We start from the raw sequence: 16,195 nt of genomic DNA, 5'->3' as shown, positions 1-16,195 counted from the left end.
GCAGGACCAAATACTGTCTAGACCATCCCTGATAGACATTTATCTAACCTACTCTTAAATATCTCCAGAGATGGAGATTCCACAACCTCCCTAGGCAATTTATTCCAGTGTTTAACCACCCTGACAGTTAGGAACTTTTTCCTAATGTCCAACCTAGACCTCCCTTGCTGCAGTTTAAACCCATTGCTTCTGGTTCTATCCTTAGAGGCTAAGGTGAACAAGTTTTCTCCCTCCTCCTTATGACACCCTTTTAAATACCTGAAAACTGCTATCATGTCCCCTCTCAGTCTTCTCTTTTCCAAACTAAACAAACCCAATTCTTTCAGCCTTCCTTCATAGGTCATGTTCTCAAGACCTTTAATCATTCTTGTTGCTCTTCTCTGGACCCTTTCCAATTTCTCCACATCTTTTTTAAAATGCGGTGCCCAGAACTGGACACAATACTCCAGCTGAGGCCTAACCAGAGTAGAGAGGAAGAATGACTTCTTGTGTCTTGCTCACAACACACCTGTTAATACATCCCAGAATCATGTTTGCTTTTTTTGCAACAGCATCACACTGTTGACTCATATTTAGCTTGTGGTCCACTATAACCCCTAGATCCCTTTCTGCCGTACTCCTTCCTAGACAGTCTCTTCCCATTCTGTATGTGTGAAACTGATTGTTCCTTCCTAAGTGGAGCACTTTGCATTTGTCTTTGTTAAACTTCATCCTGTTTAACTCAGACCATTTCTCCAATTTGTCCAGATCATTTTGAATTATGACCCTGTCCTCCAAAGCTAAGCAAAGCTATTCACTAAGGACCTCAGCCAAATGTGTAGCAATGGTAACCCACAGCCTGCTGGCAGCTCTATAGTAAGGACACAGTCTTACAGAAGAATATGTCAATAAATGTACAGTGCTGTCCTTCCCATGAATACCATGTTCAGCTATAGACTCTGATTCTTTGCCACACTTAGTAGGAAAGAGAGAGACCATGACAATGATGGGCAGATAGAGAGGACTTCCATAAAGTGACCTCTTAAAAAGATGACAATTCTTAGGACCAGAGCTTGTCCCTATAGAAATCAATGGGAGCTTTTCCATTGACATCAGCAGGAGCAGTGCAGAATTCATATTCAAGAAAGGCAGAAGGACAGAGGCTACATTATCACCCTTATCCCTAAAGGGAAGAGGCTTTTGATGGCATGGGTTTTATTCATAGATTCATAGATTCTAGGACTGGAAGGGACCTCGAGAGGTCATCGAGTCCAGTCCCCTGCCCGCATGGCAGGACCAAATACTGTCTAGACCATCCTGATAGATATTTATCTAAGTTATTTTAATGAATTGTCACTGTGCTTTTGTGATGAGAAACAGTAAATTTATTGGAGTTTGGTAGATTTGGGGTGTTAGATTTTCAAAAGACTGGAGGTAATAATGGTTTATTGATCTGTTGTTAAGTTATTGGAGACTTAATGGAGGTAATAAACCAATGGTACACACTGTGGCTGGGTGACAATGCACACTTGGAGACTAATTAAATGAGAATTCCTCAGAGTGCACCAAAGGGTGAGGGCTGAGGGTAGCCCTGGGGCAAAGGAGTCCTTTGTATCGTAGGACAGGTCAGGGATGCTTCAGACAGGCTAGCAGTAGAAGTAGAGCTACTTTTCTCTTTTTTTGCACAAGACAGGCAGTTATCTAGAAAAAGTGAAAGCACGTGTGTGCATTTGTGCCATGCTGCCTTGCTGGCAGATTTGTTTGGGGGGATTTTTTTTTGGCACAATGAAAACATGGGCCTAGAGCACCCCAGTATTTATGCTATCTGCATGATGCTTCTTTGGAGGTCAGACACATGTTCTTCTGCCTCCCATTGCTGGCTCCAGAGGCTGCTGTATTTATTATTTATGCAGGCTTGCATGATGCTTTGCAGATAGAGACCTGCTCCTTGTTCAGAAGAACGTATGGTGTAAATTAGATATGAGCTGATGGGGAGATGCCAATGTACAATGGAGTGGAGGGTTAAAAGGAGCACGGGGTCTTGCACGCTGTCCCTGGGGTTACTTGGCAAGCATCATGTTAGTTCCACTTTGGTTCTGTAGAAGACTCATTTGATGACTGCTTAGGTGATATTTCAACGGGGGGTGCAGGTCTGACAAGTCTGGGTCTCCCAAGCACTGCTGACGGCAGTTCCCCTTGTTCCCGCGGGTGCCTTTCCCAGGAGCTGGGGAGGCAGAGCTGATAGGCGGTTGCCATAAGTATGATCACTTCGCATTGTAATGATCTGTGATTTATCCTGCTTCTGCTGAAAAACCGTGCCAGCCTTTTCCGGACGGTTCATCTCCTGCTTTCCTCTCTTGTTCCTGCGTAATGTGAACTGACATGAGCCATTGTTGAGGGGGAAGAGAACGGGTGTGGGGGCTGACGGGGTATTTAATGATGGGAGCGGGATTAGCTGGAAATCTCCTGGCAGAGGACAAGATCTCGCCAGGCTGGCAGTCAGTGAGGAACCTGGTAGGACTTGGGGATTAGAAAGCACTGGAGGATGTCTCAGTCACAGCTGATCTGGAGGTTTACAGTGGGAATGATTCTGGTTCTTGCATTACTTTCTTCTACCATTGCCCCACCCAGAGCGCTTCCTTCCCAGGGATGCTCATGAAGATGTCCCCATCGTATTGCCTGTAGAATCACACCACTCTACCACGCAGCCCTCCACCTGGGAGTAGGACCCCGAGCTCAGCCAGTGGGCTAGGTTAAGGCCTGGGGCTTGGGTGCAGAAGGGTTTCTTATCTCTACCCCTGTTTGCCCCGTTGGCATGATTGTTTGGAAAACAGGATTCCGAAGGAAAGGTGATTCCTGCCCTGTGCTGAGGGATCTTTCCATGGTGCCGAGGGGGCTGTAGTCCCCCAGGCAGGAGCATCTATTAGTGTCAGGGCTTTAAGTTGAGGAAACCCGGCCGGGAACGGAGTGAGGACAGTTAACCTTTGCATCCCCTGCTGCTGAACCCTAGATCCTTGTTCCTGAAAAGGCCTCCATCTGAGAGGGAAATTGCAAGTGACAGTAAGCTGTTCTCATGCTATCAAGGCATTGAGACGGATCACTCTGATCCTGGGGCCCTGTTCCCACATAGGAAAACCCAAATGACAAGGTTTTAAAAAAATAATTTTGAAAACTGTTAATACCTGGTAAATTCTCCAGGACCTCAATAGCTCCATGATTTGAAAAGTTCATGCTCCGTTAAGAACAGTTATTTAATACAATAATCATTCAATTAAAAGCCTCTTGAAGCAGCTGCCAGAGCCTATTTGTATCATTACAGTATTTTAACTGTAAAAAGGCTAAATACAGAATAGCCAACTGTGATTGTCAAGAAAATGTTATGGTAAAATTAGCAGCTAGAATGATGAAGTCTCCAGTGATGGAGAAATCCCTTGGCCTGGAACGAGAAGGGCAGATACAATGGGAGGAGCTTGGGTGTCCCACGAGTCAAGTGACGGGAGCTGTCCATAAACCTATAACATGTTCCAGGATGAGTGGGTGGGTCATCAGTTTTGCATGTTTGTTTCAGAGTCACAAAGTGACAGAAGAGGTGGGATGTGTTAGCTATTGTGTGGATAGCCCCAGAGCTAAGCAGGAGTTCTAGAGAACCTGCTCTCAGACGGAGCTAGAGCTAGTGGTCCACTGACTCTGACGAGTCTCTGCAGAATCTCTCAATTCCCAGCATGGGGAAGTGGTGCCATGACAGTCAAGCAAAAGCAACAGGGTGATTAATTACAGCTGCTGTTTTATGGGCTGGTTTGTGGGGAAAATAAAGTTGCCCAAACTTTAGCCCCAGTCTGGACCCAAGTTTTAACCTTTTTCTGGTTTGAGTTATAGCTTCTTTCCTCTCCCTGCATCCTGAAAGATCATCAAACCCCCAGAGCCATACACAACTGGACATGAGTGCAGTCTGTTTATGGGGCACCTGATATCAGAATAGCAGGGATGCTGCCACAGGTCAGACTATAAGTATAACAGTAGATCTGTGGGTGAGTTTGGGTACCTAGACTGGAACAGTAGGCAGGATTGAGGGGCATTGGCAGAGCTGTGTTCCCTCGCCACATCTGCCTGGCTCTAACCAGTCTCCCTCGTCTTGGTTCCCTAAAATGAATTTGATTGGAAGACCTTCCTGGGTACTGGTTTGACTCAGTATTTTGTTCGATGGTGCATCTTCCCTTCTTGGTCATTTCCCAAACCTTGGTTTCAAACAAAGTAACTAGAAATGAAAATACATTAATTTGTGACCAGTGAAAAATATGGGGATAGATTGTGCATTCATTGTTCTGGGTGTTAATATCCCTTCAGAAATACTCCATCATAATATTAGGGGTTTCCGTGTTACGCCATAACAGGGATATACAAGGTATTTTTCCATGAGCCACTAATCAGATTCATGGAACTAACTGCACATTTTCCTGATTAAATGCAAAAATATTGTCCTGTTTAATGTTCAATTTGCTATGCAAGTCTTTGTAAGGAAAATGCACACTTAATCTTCAGTAACTTTCACCATTTTAAAACAAATAGACTGCTCTTTAAAATACTGAGAAATCCATCAACATATTGTGCACATTTGTGCTATTCATGGCCACTTGGAAATCACTCAGACACCAAAACGCCATTCTGCACGGAGAGCTATCTTTGCGGGAAGAATGGGGCTGGACCCTTTCATTACCAATCCAAAGCCTCCGTTTCTTGGATTTGGAATTGGAGCCACACATCAGAACTGGCTGACTTTGTCTCAACAATAAAGTTGTGGTTCTTCTGGGTAGGGTTCTGGGATTTGTGTAGTGAATTAATTCCAATCCCTTCTGTCCTCACTGGGTATTTGAGCTGATCTGGGGGGATCGATGGGTTTGTTTTAATGCTTGAAGTATTATCAGGAATGCCAGAGCATTGGATGGGCACTCTTTGGTTACAGTCTGCATAAATCTAAATTAAGAACTCGTCTGCTGAGCAGAGGGCAGTCCCTGAGAACACTCCCATGGTAGCGTTCGCTTGCTCAGTCCGATCCGTGGCCTCACCAATCGCATCCTGCTTTTTGTTCCTTGGTTACTCAGCAAGCACAGTGACCGATTCCACACCCTGAGAGGCAACGATGCTGGGTTTTGCTGGGACTTAGGCAAAGAATATTTTAGTGAGTAAATGCAAATCGTCCCCATAGTTCTACTGTGGGGATCCATATACTTGCTGGTTTTTGCCTCAGCTACCTGAGGATAAAGATAATTGTCATCAGTGGTTCTTCAGGACGGTGCTGAAGAGGAAAAACAGCTGAATAAAGCCACTGCGGTAGATTTCTACTGGCATTTCCATAGTCCCAACCCTGTACTTTATCTTGTTACATAGGTGCCATCACATAAATATTCCAGTCACTATTGCTTACTGTCAGACCCAATTTAGAAAAGTACCTGTCTGCTACAAATATTTTATAGTACTTGAATATGCAATTTATGTAACATGCCCAGCAAAAAATCCATTATACGGTTTTGTCTAATTGAAATTCTGGCATTGTAACAGTAGGAAAAAAATTAAATTATTATTCCAGAAAGTTACAGTCTATTATGAAGCCCTAACTGCTCTCGCTCAGAGAAAGGCAGCAGTGTCATGAGCCCGGCTTTGGGAGCAGTGCCGGCCCTTTCCAAGCCAACCAACATTTGCTAAGATTTTATTGGGAAAATCAGGCTTCTCTGTGCAAACTGTCTGTGTGGTTATTTGTCTCCTTTCTGAGCTATTCTCCCTGTGTGGAGGCTGCACTGTGGTAGCCCCTAGGGTTAGTGACCGAGGCAGGGTAAATATTAGATATTCCAGGGGTTTTCCCTTTCCAACATTCTCTGTCATGGAATATCAAGGTTTCAAATTTTGCAGGACAGAAAAAAAGGGTAACCTCCCCCCCCCCCCCACCCAACACACACACACACACACACACACACACACACACACCAAGCATTTGCTTTTCAGAGAGATGGTTAGAATTTAACACCTCTAATTGCTTCTGGTAACAAATTCCTACCAGAAACCCATCTTCCACTTTGGGACAGGACTCCCCTCTTATAAATAATCCCACTGTCCTTTACACACTCAGACTGCCATTGAATGCCCATCACAGGGGTCTGTGGGTTGAAGTTAATTGATATTTTGTTAAATTGCTTCTCTTCCCTTTGCTGTGATTAGGTCTGTCCTGAGTAAATTAGTGAGTTCATTGATCTGAACGGCTCCGTCTGGAGAAGGATGAAATGTACGCAGAATGTGCCATAATTTCTAGCTCAAAGGCCCTTAGAATTGCAGCAGGGACATACTTACCAAACCGCTATCGAGACGTTTGATCCAAGATGCAAAGACCAGAGGTTCTTCCAAAAGTATTTGCTCTAGTGGTGGGAAGAAGTAGAGGGATTATTATGAAAGAAACCATGTTGTGCGAGGCACTCTACATGGGTGACTTTGCTAATTCACTGTGGGACTATGAGGACTATCAGTAATATTAGGCAACACGGGAGCTGTCACTTGTACTTATTCAGCACTACTGTAGAAGAACTACATTCATCTGCCAACATCTGGGCTGTATAGGATTGTGGAACATTGAAACCAAAGCCAATGCCATCACTGAGAGCACTGGAATAAAGTTTGTGTGAGCCAAAAATGGTGGACTGTCTCTGGTCTCGTATTGTGCTCTGTAACTAGACCACATGAGCAGAGATGGAGTTTTTAAGCTATCTCTACAGTGCAAAGGATGTACTAACATTCTGCAGAGAACAGATGAAAAGTCCTGGGTTTGGGGAGGTTCAGGATTACTAGTGGCTTTTCTGTCGCAGTCACGGAGGTGAGAGGAGCCAGTAGGACTTGGCTGACAGTGTGATGTCTGAACTTGGATCCAGACGAGGGTTGATCAGGCCTATAGTTCAGGTTTGGATTTGACAGCACACTCATCTGGTGAGCTTTCTGCCCAAAGAGTTGAGATTCTAGTTAAATGAGTTGATCTCCCAAGGTTTTTGCTGGCTTGAATGGCAGAAAACTTGCAAAATCAGCTTTTCCAGCAATATTTGTACCATCTTCTACCTACATGTTTAACTCTCCTTGTGATGTGCAGCTGAAGTGGAAAAGTACAAACCCACTTGTTTGGGCTGGTGAGAGTGTACCTTTAGGCACCAGAAGCGGAATGCTATGGAAAAGGTATTTGAAATTGATTTCCACTCTTGCAGTGGAACTTGTCCTCAAAGTGTGCTTAAAAAAGGAAAGTCAGAGAGCTACAGAATAAAGGACTTATTTCCTCTGGGACGCAGTGTATTACTTGTGGTATATTTTATGGATAGAGTTGGTCCCATGTGTCTTGAAGGCATTTGGCTAAGCAGTGTGTTAACAGTTAGTGTGCTAAGGAGTCATTGTTTGGGTACTTTAGTTTTGACATTTAAATGCATTTTTCAAATACAGTGAGATGAATGTGATGTCACCGGGGAGTCACGAAGGACTCTCAAGCAGAAGAGCAGAAGGCTGGGTTTTAATCTTTTACAGCACACTAGCCTCTCGTCTCTAAAGGTCTCTTCGGTGAAAGCCAGGTTGTGCTTTAGGTACCGGAATACCAGGCTTTTTATCCACTTGATGATGGTCCAAATGTGTGCTGTGTAACAACAGGCTTTAACACTGGCCAGTTTTTTTGGCTAGGCCAGGGGAAATCTTGAGGGTTAGAAATTTTGCAGGCTTTGGCATTAGGAAAATGTCACACAAACACAGAATGTGCCCAGACCCCAGAGTCCTCCACTCTCTTTACTCCGGTGAAACTCCTACATGGTTTGGATTTGACCTATGGAGCTTGGTGTTAGAATGCCAGTAATTTATAAGTCATGGTGCTGTGATAGGAAAGGGAGAGGATAATGGGTTACTGCAACTCTAATGACAGTGGTGGATCCTCTGTCCCCCTGTCACACACCCTCCTCCCCCCATGAAACTGTCTTAAGGAAGGGATTTTACAAGGTTAACAAGAGTCAGTGCACACTTCCTGTGTAATGCTAGTGCTGAAACAAGAACAGGAGTACTTGTGGCACCTTAAAGACTAACAAATTTATTAGAGCATAAGCTTTCGTGGACTAATACATTTGTTAGTCTCTAAGGTGCCACAAGTACTCCTGTTCTTTTTGCGGATACAGACTAACACGGCTGCTACTCTGAAATCTGAGTGCTGAAACAAGAGATTCATACATTCAAATCACTCACTTGCTACAGGGAGCCTCTTGAATTGTATCTGACCTACCCACCCAGTTAGTCTTAATCGCCTTGCTCAAAGAAGTACTAGAAGCTGACCGTTCCTGGCATAACAATGTGTGAGGGGAACATGGTAGGTGAGGTAATATATCTGGGACAACAAGGCTTCAACACCACTGCAAACAACATCTGAAGGGTACGGAGAACAATCCCTCTGCTTCTCCACACCTGTGAGAGATGGGGCGCCGTCCCCTTTCCCTCCCCACATTGTATGCTTTATTCATGGAGTGAGTTTCTGGGATGACTTGGAACGCAGCTCCTTTCAGTTTGCAGCAGCCAGGGTGCTCCTGGAGAGCAGGGTGTTGTGACACTTGCATTAACAATAACTGGTGTCATGAGAGCAGGAGAAGGCTTAAAAAAAATAATCTATAAATGGATTTGATTTGATTTGACTGTGTCCCTGCCCCTGGTTTTGCTTTCCACCAACGATCTAGTGAGCAATCAGGAATGTAAAAAGAACAGGAGTACTTGTGTCACCTTAGAGACTAACAAATTTATTAGAGCATAAGCTTTCGTGGGCTACAGCCCACTTCTTCGGATGCATATAGAATGGAACATATATTGAGGATATATATATATATATATATATATATATATATATACACACATACAGAGAGCATGAACAGGTGGGAGTTGTCTTACCAACTCTGAGAGGCCAATTAAGTAAGAGGAAAAAAAACTTTTGAAGTGATAATCAAGATAGCCCATTGCAGACAGTTTGATAAGCAGTGTGAGAATACTTACAAGGGGAGATAGATTCAATGTTTGTAATGGCTCAGCCATTCCTAGTCCTTATTCAATCCTAAATTGATTGTATCTAGTTTGCATATCAATTCCAGCTCTTACAGACAACCCCCCAACCTAAAGCAAATACTCACCAGCAACCACACATCACTGAACAAAAACACTGACCCAGGAACCTATCCTTGTAACAAAGCCCGATGCCAACTCTATCCACATATCTATTCAAATGACATCATCATAGGGCCTAATCACATCAGCCATACCATCAGGGGCTCGTTCACCTGCACATCTACCAATGTGATATATGCCATCATGTGCCAGCAATGCCCCTCTGCCATGTACGTTGGCCAAACTGGACAGTCTCTACGCAAAAGAATTAATGGACACAAATCTGACATCAGGAATCATAATACTCAAAAACCAGTGGGAGAACACTTTAACCTTTCTGGCCATTCAATGACAGACCTGCGGATGGCTATTTTACAACAGAAAAACTTCAAAAACAGACTCCAACGAGAGACTGCTGAGCTGGAATTGATATGCAAACTAGATACAATCAACTCAGGATTGAATAAGGACTGGGAATGGCTGAGCCATTACAAACATTGAATCTATCTCCCCTTGTAAGTATTCTCACACTTCTTATCAAACTGTCTGTACTGGGCTATCTTGATTATCACTTCAAAAGTTTTTTTTCTCTTACTTAATAGGCCTCTCAGAGTTGGTAAGACAACTCCCACCTTTTCATGCTCTCTGTATGTGTATATATATATCTCCTCAATATATGTTCCATTCTATGCATCCGAAGAAGTGGGCTGTAGCCCACGAAAGCTTATGCTCCAATAAATTTGTTAGTCTCTAAGGTGCCACAAGTACTCCTGTTCTTTTTGCAGCTACAGACTAACACGGCTGCTACTCTGAAACCAATCAGGAATGTGCAACAGCAACTTTTAAGCAAATACACTGCTCTATAGCCAAAATGCTTCTGAAATAAATGTAGTCAAACTTTACTAATTCTGGGTCACTGAGAACGAAAATGATGCTTAAAATTGTTGATTGGCTCTAGTTTTCAAGATATGCTATTGGGTCAGTATATACGACCCTTGACTTGGGAATGGCGGAGGATAAGTGAATTATAAAGGGAAGGGATCTCAATTTAAACCAGAAATAACTAAAATACATCCTTGACTGGATCTATGAATAAATCTATGACTGGGTTTGGACAGTACTTGCTTTTTAGGCAAAACAATGAATGATGCAATCTGAAGCTGGTATTGTGTCATACATGATATGAATTGCATCATGTTATTCCTAGAAGTCATGGATGATGCAATCATAACGAAGCTTACATCACTCTGCTGAACAAATTGCCCTATATCAGCTCTAGAAATCATACAGTGTCGTGCTCTCTTATTTGTCAATGTTTGATTTTGCAAAGGGACACATTTCTGTTTAGTCAAAGTGAGCAGAGATGCCTCGTACTTGTGTGAACAGTGCAGATAACTTCTGCTATGTTTGTGGTGAAGTGACTTTTGCATCACAAAAGCGCAGTATCTTAAGGTGCCACAGGACCCTCTGTTGCTTTTTACAGATTCAGACTAACACGGCTACCCCTCTGAAAAGCGCAGTATAACCACTATGGTTAAGAAAGCCTATCACCTTTATTTTGGCTGCAAAATTGGAGATCAGGACAAGAGGTGGGCCCCACACATATGCTGCAATACTTGTGCAACAAATCTTCGCCAGTGGTTGAACAGGAAAAGGAAATCTATGCCTTTTGCAGTGCCAATGATTTGGAGAGAGCCAACAGATCATACCAGCAATTGTTACTTCTGCATGGTGCCTCCAGTTGGGAAAGGTGTGTCAAAGAAGAAAAAGTGGACTGTGCATTATCCAAACATTCCATCAGCTATACGCCCAGTACCCCACGGAGAAGGACTGCCGGTTCCTGATGCACCAGAATCATTCTCACTTGAGTCAGACGAGGAAGAGGATGAAACTTCTGGTCCTGAACCATCAATGTCACAAGACCCACATTTTCTCCCATCCTCCTCCTCTGAACCATACCTCATAACACAAGGTGAACTGAATGACCTCGTCAGGGATTTGGAACTACCCAAGAGTAAGGCAGAGCTGTTGGGCTCCAGACTACAGCAGTGGAATCTCCTGGCAGGTGATGTTAGGGTTTCCATGTTCCGCGACCATCAAAAGGATCTTGTCCCATTCTTCTTCATGGAAGGTGATCTTGTAACCTGCAACAACATGGATGGTGTGATGGCAGCCCTCAACATCGTTCACGATCCAGATGAGTGGAGACTGTTCATTGATTCATCGAACATGAGTCTTAAAGCTGTTTTACTGCATAATGGCAATGTTTTGCCATCAATTCCAGATGGTCATGCAGTCCATATGAAGGAAACCTATGACAACATGAAACAACTTTTGAGGTGCATAAACTATGACCAACATCAGTGGCAGCTTTGTGGCGATTTGAAGGTTGTTGCTCTCTTGCTTGGTCTGCAGACTGGATACACAAAGTACTGCTGTTTTCTCTGTGAATGGGATAGTCGTGCAAGAGATTCCCACTACATCAAGAAAGATTGGCCACTCCGACAGTCATTGGAGCCTGGGAGGAAAAGTGTTCAGCATCCACCACTTGTTGAATCAAGGAAGATTTTGTTACCACCCTTACACATCAAGCTGGGTCTGATGAAGAACTTTGTCAAGGCCATTGACAAAACACAAGCAGCTTTCAAGTACCTCCGTGGAAAATTTCCAAGGTTAAGTGAAACTAAGATAAAGGAAGGTGTCTTTGTTGGTTCTCAGATTCATGAACTTCTTCGAGATGGTGCATTTGACCATGCACTGCGTGGCAAGGAAAAGACGGCATGGAAAGCCTTCCAGTTAGTGGCAATAAATTTTCTCGGAAATAACAAGGCAGACAACTACAGGTTGTTGGTGGAAAACCTGCTCAAGGCATACAAAAGCCTTGGTTGCAACATGTCACTAAAGATACATTTTTTGCACTCTCATCTAGATTTTTTTCCACCGAACTGCGGAGCAGTGAGCGACGAGCATGGCGAGCGATTTCACCAGGACATTGCAACAATGGAGAAATGCTATCAGGACAAATGGAGCCCATCAATGCTTGCAGACTATTGCTGGACAGTAACAAGAGATGCTCCGTTTAATGAATACAAGAGACAAGCCAAGAAGCGCCGAGTAGACACTGAATAGGACTAAACTATGTACATAATAGTTTTTTGCCTTTTGTTTCATAATAAATTGTATTTATATAAACGTTTTGCTGATTTTTAAAGTGTTACATAAACGGGACAGGTGAAATATTATCATGTAAAGCAACCATAAACACATGAAAAGACCTAGGTTTACAATTTATGATTAAAACTCTACTATCTACACAATATACATAGACATAAAATGTAAAAACTTAACTATCTTAGAAACAGTAGCCAATCAGTTGTTTTAATTGTCATATTTGAATTCAGCACATCAAAATACATAATAAATAGCACATTTTATCTCTGAAGCAGACGACTTCTCAAAAATTGTAGACCAGTGATATTAGAGAATATTCCCAAAAGCAATTTCTAAGCATATGTATGTTCATGCCAGATGCCTGAACTCAGTATTATGGTCATTCAATCAGGGCACAGATAATACCGTGTGAACAGGTGAAACTAACCAACACACCTTCAACTACTTATTTCAAACTGCTCAGAAACGACCAACCTCCTAGGAATTCTGAATACCGAACACATTATGTATAGAACCCAGGAATCCTGCTCCCTAATCCCAGTGAATAGCTGGCCAAATTCATCTACAGTGTAACTCATCTGAGTTCAACAGTAACCCCAGGGATTAATTTGTCCTCGTATGTCTGGTATCCTACTTAGATTATACAATGCTTTCATTTTTAAATATTAATGAAGATTAGAAATCCCTCCACCAGGGAAAGTTCAGTGCAGAAATGTGTCTTCTGGAGTTAACTCTTTGGAGACAGCAGATAACCTGAACATTTATTTCCATGTCAGTTTAATAAAAATGCCATTGTCCTAAGGCCTTATCAAGACCTGGGGTGCCTGCCACTGTTATTCTCAGACCGATTTTAGAAGCTTTGGCAGCACTTGGAAGGTTTATTTAATATTCATACAGCATGTGAAATCTTAGAATCTTTAGGGTGAATCAAATTTGGTTCCTTTGGAATGGGGCTTGACAGGAGGGATCTAAATTCAAGAGACTCAAAGATAATATCACACAACAGATTTTTTTTCATTAATTTATCTTTAACCTTCACTGTGATTTAGATCTAAGCCTAAATATTTTATGATTTGATCTGTCTTATTATTCAGTTAATTTATATAAAGGACAAAATGTTTTACTTATTTCACTCCCATTTCTTTAAGATCACACTTCTTTCCAATTTAGCAGCATTTTTAGACCATGTTTTTCCGAGGGTTTTAACTTCAGGGGAAAGAGAATACATATAAATATGAACACACTTTTAATTACAAGATACTGATTGTTGGTTTACATAGCAATATTTGTTCAGTAAATTGCTAATTAATGCAAAGAAAATGCCATGTGACATCAATTATTTGCTTCCATTTAAACTACAAAACTATTTTTGCTTTTTGCAGTGAGCAGAATAAGTGAGCCTCTGAAATATTGAACAGGATATGTAAGGCAGGTAGAAGGATACCACATGCTGCTGAGATTGTTGAAATGGTTTGGAAGCATTAGTCCAGGCACATAGGCTAACTCTGTAATCATGTGATCCTATTACTGTTGCCCTCAACCTATCCCAGCTTGCCTCCTATCTCACACACTTATTGTGTCTTGTGAGCTCTTTGGGGCATGAATCGAACATGCCTGTGTGTTTGTATATCATCCCAGGATCCCTAACCCTGACCTGTGTCTTCGGGCGCTATGATAATACCAATCAATAATAGTGGTAACGATAAGTATCCCATTTCTCAGTACACTGCCACACAAGAATTTCTAGCACCCATGTAAGCGAGAGGGAACAAATAGGTATGTGTATAATATCCAGTATTTCAGCTTCAGTCAGACCGGTTTACCAGCAGTACCAGCTGAGGGTTAACAGATGTGGTTCTATTAAAGCACAAGTGAAATCTAGAAGGGTGTCCAGTGTGGGAGACGGAGTAAGCTGACAGATGCAGCACAACAAGTTTCACCCTTTCCGTGGGAAAGTTTGCATTTAAAACGTTTTCCTGTTATTTTCTATAATGAGTCTCTAGCTTTTCCAGAGCTGATTCTCCTGGAGACGTACCTCTTATATTTCCAGGGGCTTCCTTCAATAGCTGCAGTAACACATTACAAATCATCAATCATACATGCCCCAGCAATCACAGCCAGGCTGCATTTCAGAGCCCAGAATTAACAGGTGAAATTAAAGTTGTACTTTTAAAAATCTCAAATCCAGTGGGTGTCGCATCCATCTGCAGGAAGGGGACAACAGTGACCTTTCTTCAAAAATGACTTAAAAGCAGACTGCCACCAGCTAACTAGACAAGCACTGGCTAATCTTCATAGCCAGGAAGGTTTTAGTTGTGAGGTACTGGGCGCAGGCACTCTGGCCTACTGATCACAGCTGGGCTGAGGTCTGCCTACTACAGATGGTAGTCGCCGAGCAGGAGTTGGAGGAATCGCTATCCAGGTCCCATCAACAAGAGTCGGGGTCAGAATCAGGCCAGGGTTAGAGATCAGAGGACGCACCAGGCTCGAATCAGGGTCAGAGTCAGGCCAGGGTCAGAGACCAGAAATCAAACAAAGTCTGGTATTGCAGCGGGCCAAAATCTGTGTAATTGCCCAAACAACTTCTCAGGGCACCCCGAAGTTTAAATAGGGTGCTTGGCCAATCAGAGGGCTGCAGGGTACCATCACTCTGGGTCTCTGGTGGCACGTCTCGCTGCACCAGTTCTCCACAGGGCTCCCTGGCTGTGTCCTGGCATAGCCACCCGGGGCACTGTGGGAATGTCAGCAGTCCCAGGCTCTGTAGACCCGGTTCCTAGCCCCTGGATCCTCCCATTAGTAGAAGCCTTTGCAGCAGTCATGCTGAAGGCATGTTTGACTTCAAATAAAGACATAGAACAAAATCGTCTTGAAGAGCACTTGAGAGGTTTATGATAACAGGCACAGTGTGAACTACTAAAAGGTTTATCTGGCTTTGCTTAGTTGACCCATAACAGCCCTGTTGATACACAAGTAATTTATAGACCTGCTGAAAAAGCTGGATTTATAGCCTGGTGATGGAAGTGAAATGCTAGTACAGAAAATTGGTGGTACCTTTGCTATATATACCTAAATCTTTAATTCTTATAGCAGCTAAGAGAAAAATAAACGTGCATACAGTGCACACAACAAAAACTGGCCATAAATCACAGCTCCGCTGGGAACAGAGGAAAGAATCTTACTGATCCTCTGCCCCATGTTATTTGCCCAGGTGCCCACATACAAACCATTTTTATCCAGAAACTGAAAAATGAATCTCATGAAATTAATATACAGAAAATCTCCTGTCCATAAGGCTATCTACTCAATTCCATTGCCCTCCTAACGCTAGAAAGCAGAATTAGGGGAGAAAGACCTTGCCTATTGGGAGACTTCAATATTAGAGACCAGTGGAGAGAGTGTCGTAAATACTCTATTAGATCTGAAATGCCTCCTAAAAATAAATTCACTGTTGAAGAGTCCAATTCCACAGCAGAATGTGTGTGGCAGAGACCTACATGAAAAATACAGCAAATGTATCTTTACAATACAACAGGCATGATACCCCAGGGTGTGGGAAGGGACAAGCAAAGCAGTTCAGGTAAATGAGAACCAGCCAAAAGCTTTTAAGAGGATCAAATAAGCCCAGACTCCCTTCAAACTTTATTATTTTACATCCTGGCTGCCCTTCGTTTCCCTGCTCCATCGGAGGCCACAGCAGAATATCCTAGGATAGATTAATCTGGTGAGATTTCAAGCCTCATTCTGCAGATTTAAGAGGTCCAGCTGATTCAGAGAAGCATTCAAACCGGAGCACAATTGTGAATATTCAGAGATTTGCTAGGCATGAATTACCACATCCTGATTCCATGCCTGTTTCTAGAAAGTCACTACAGGACTCTAGTTAGTTGTTCTGAGTTATCAC

The sequence above is a fragment of the Chrysemys picta genome, chromosome 18, assembly GCF_011386835.1.
Source record: "Chrysemys picta bellii isolate R12L10 chromosome 18, ASM1138683v2, whole genome shotgun sequence".
Taxonomy (NCBI): Eukaryota; Metazoa; Chordata; order Testudines; family Emydidae; genus Chrysemys; species Chrysemys picta.
The sequence above is the reverse complement of the archived record's forward strand: the minus strand, read 5'-3'. Positions refer to the sequence as shown.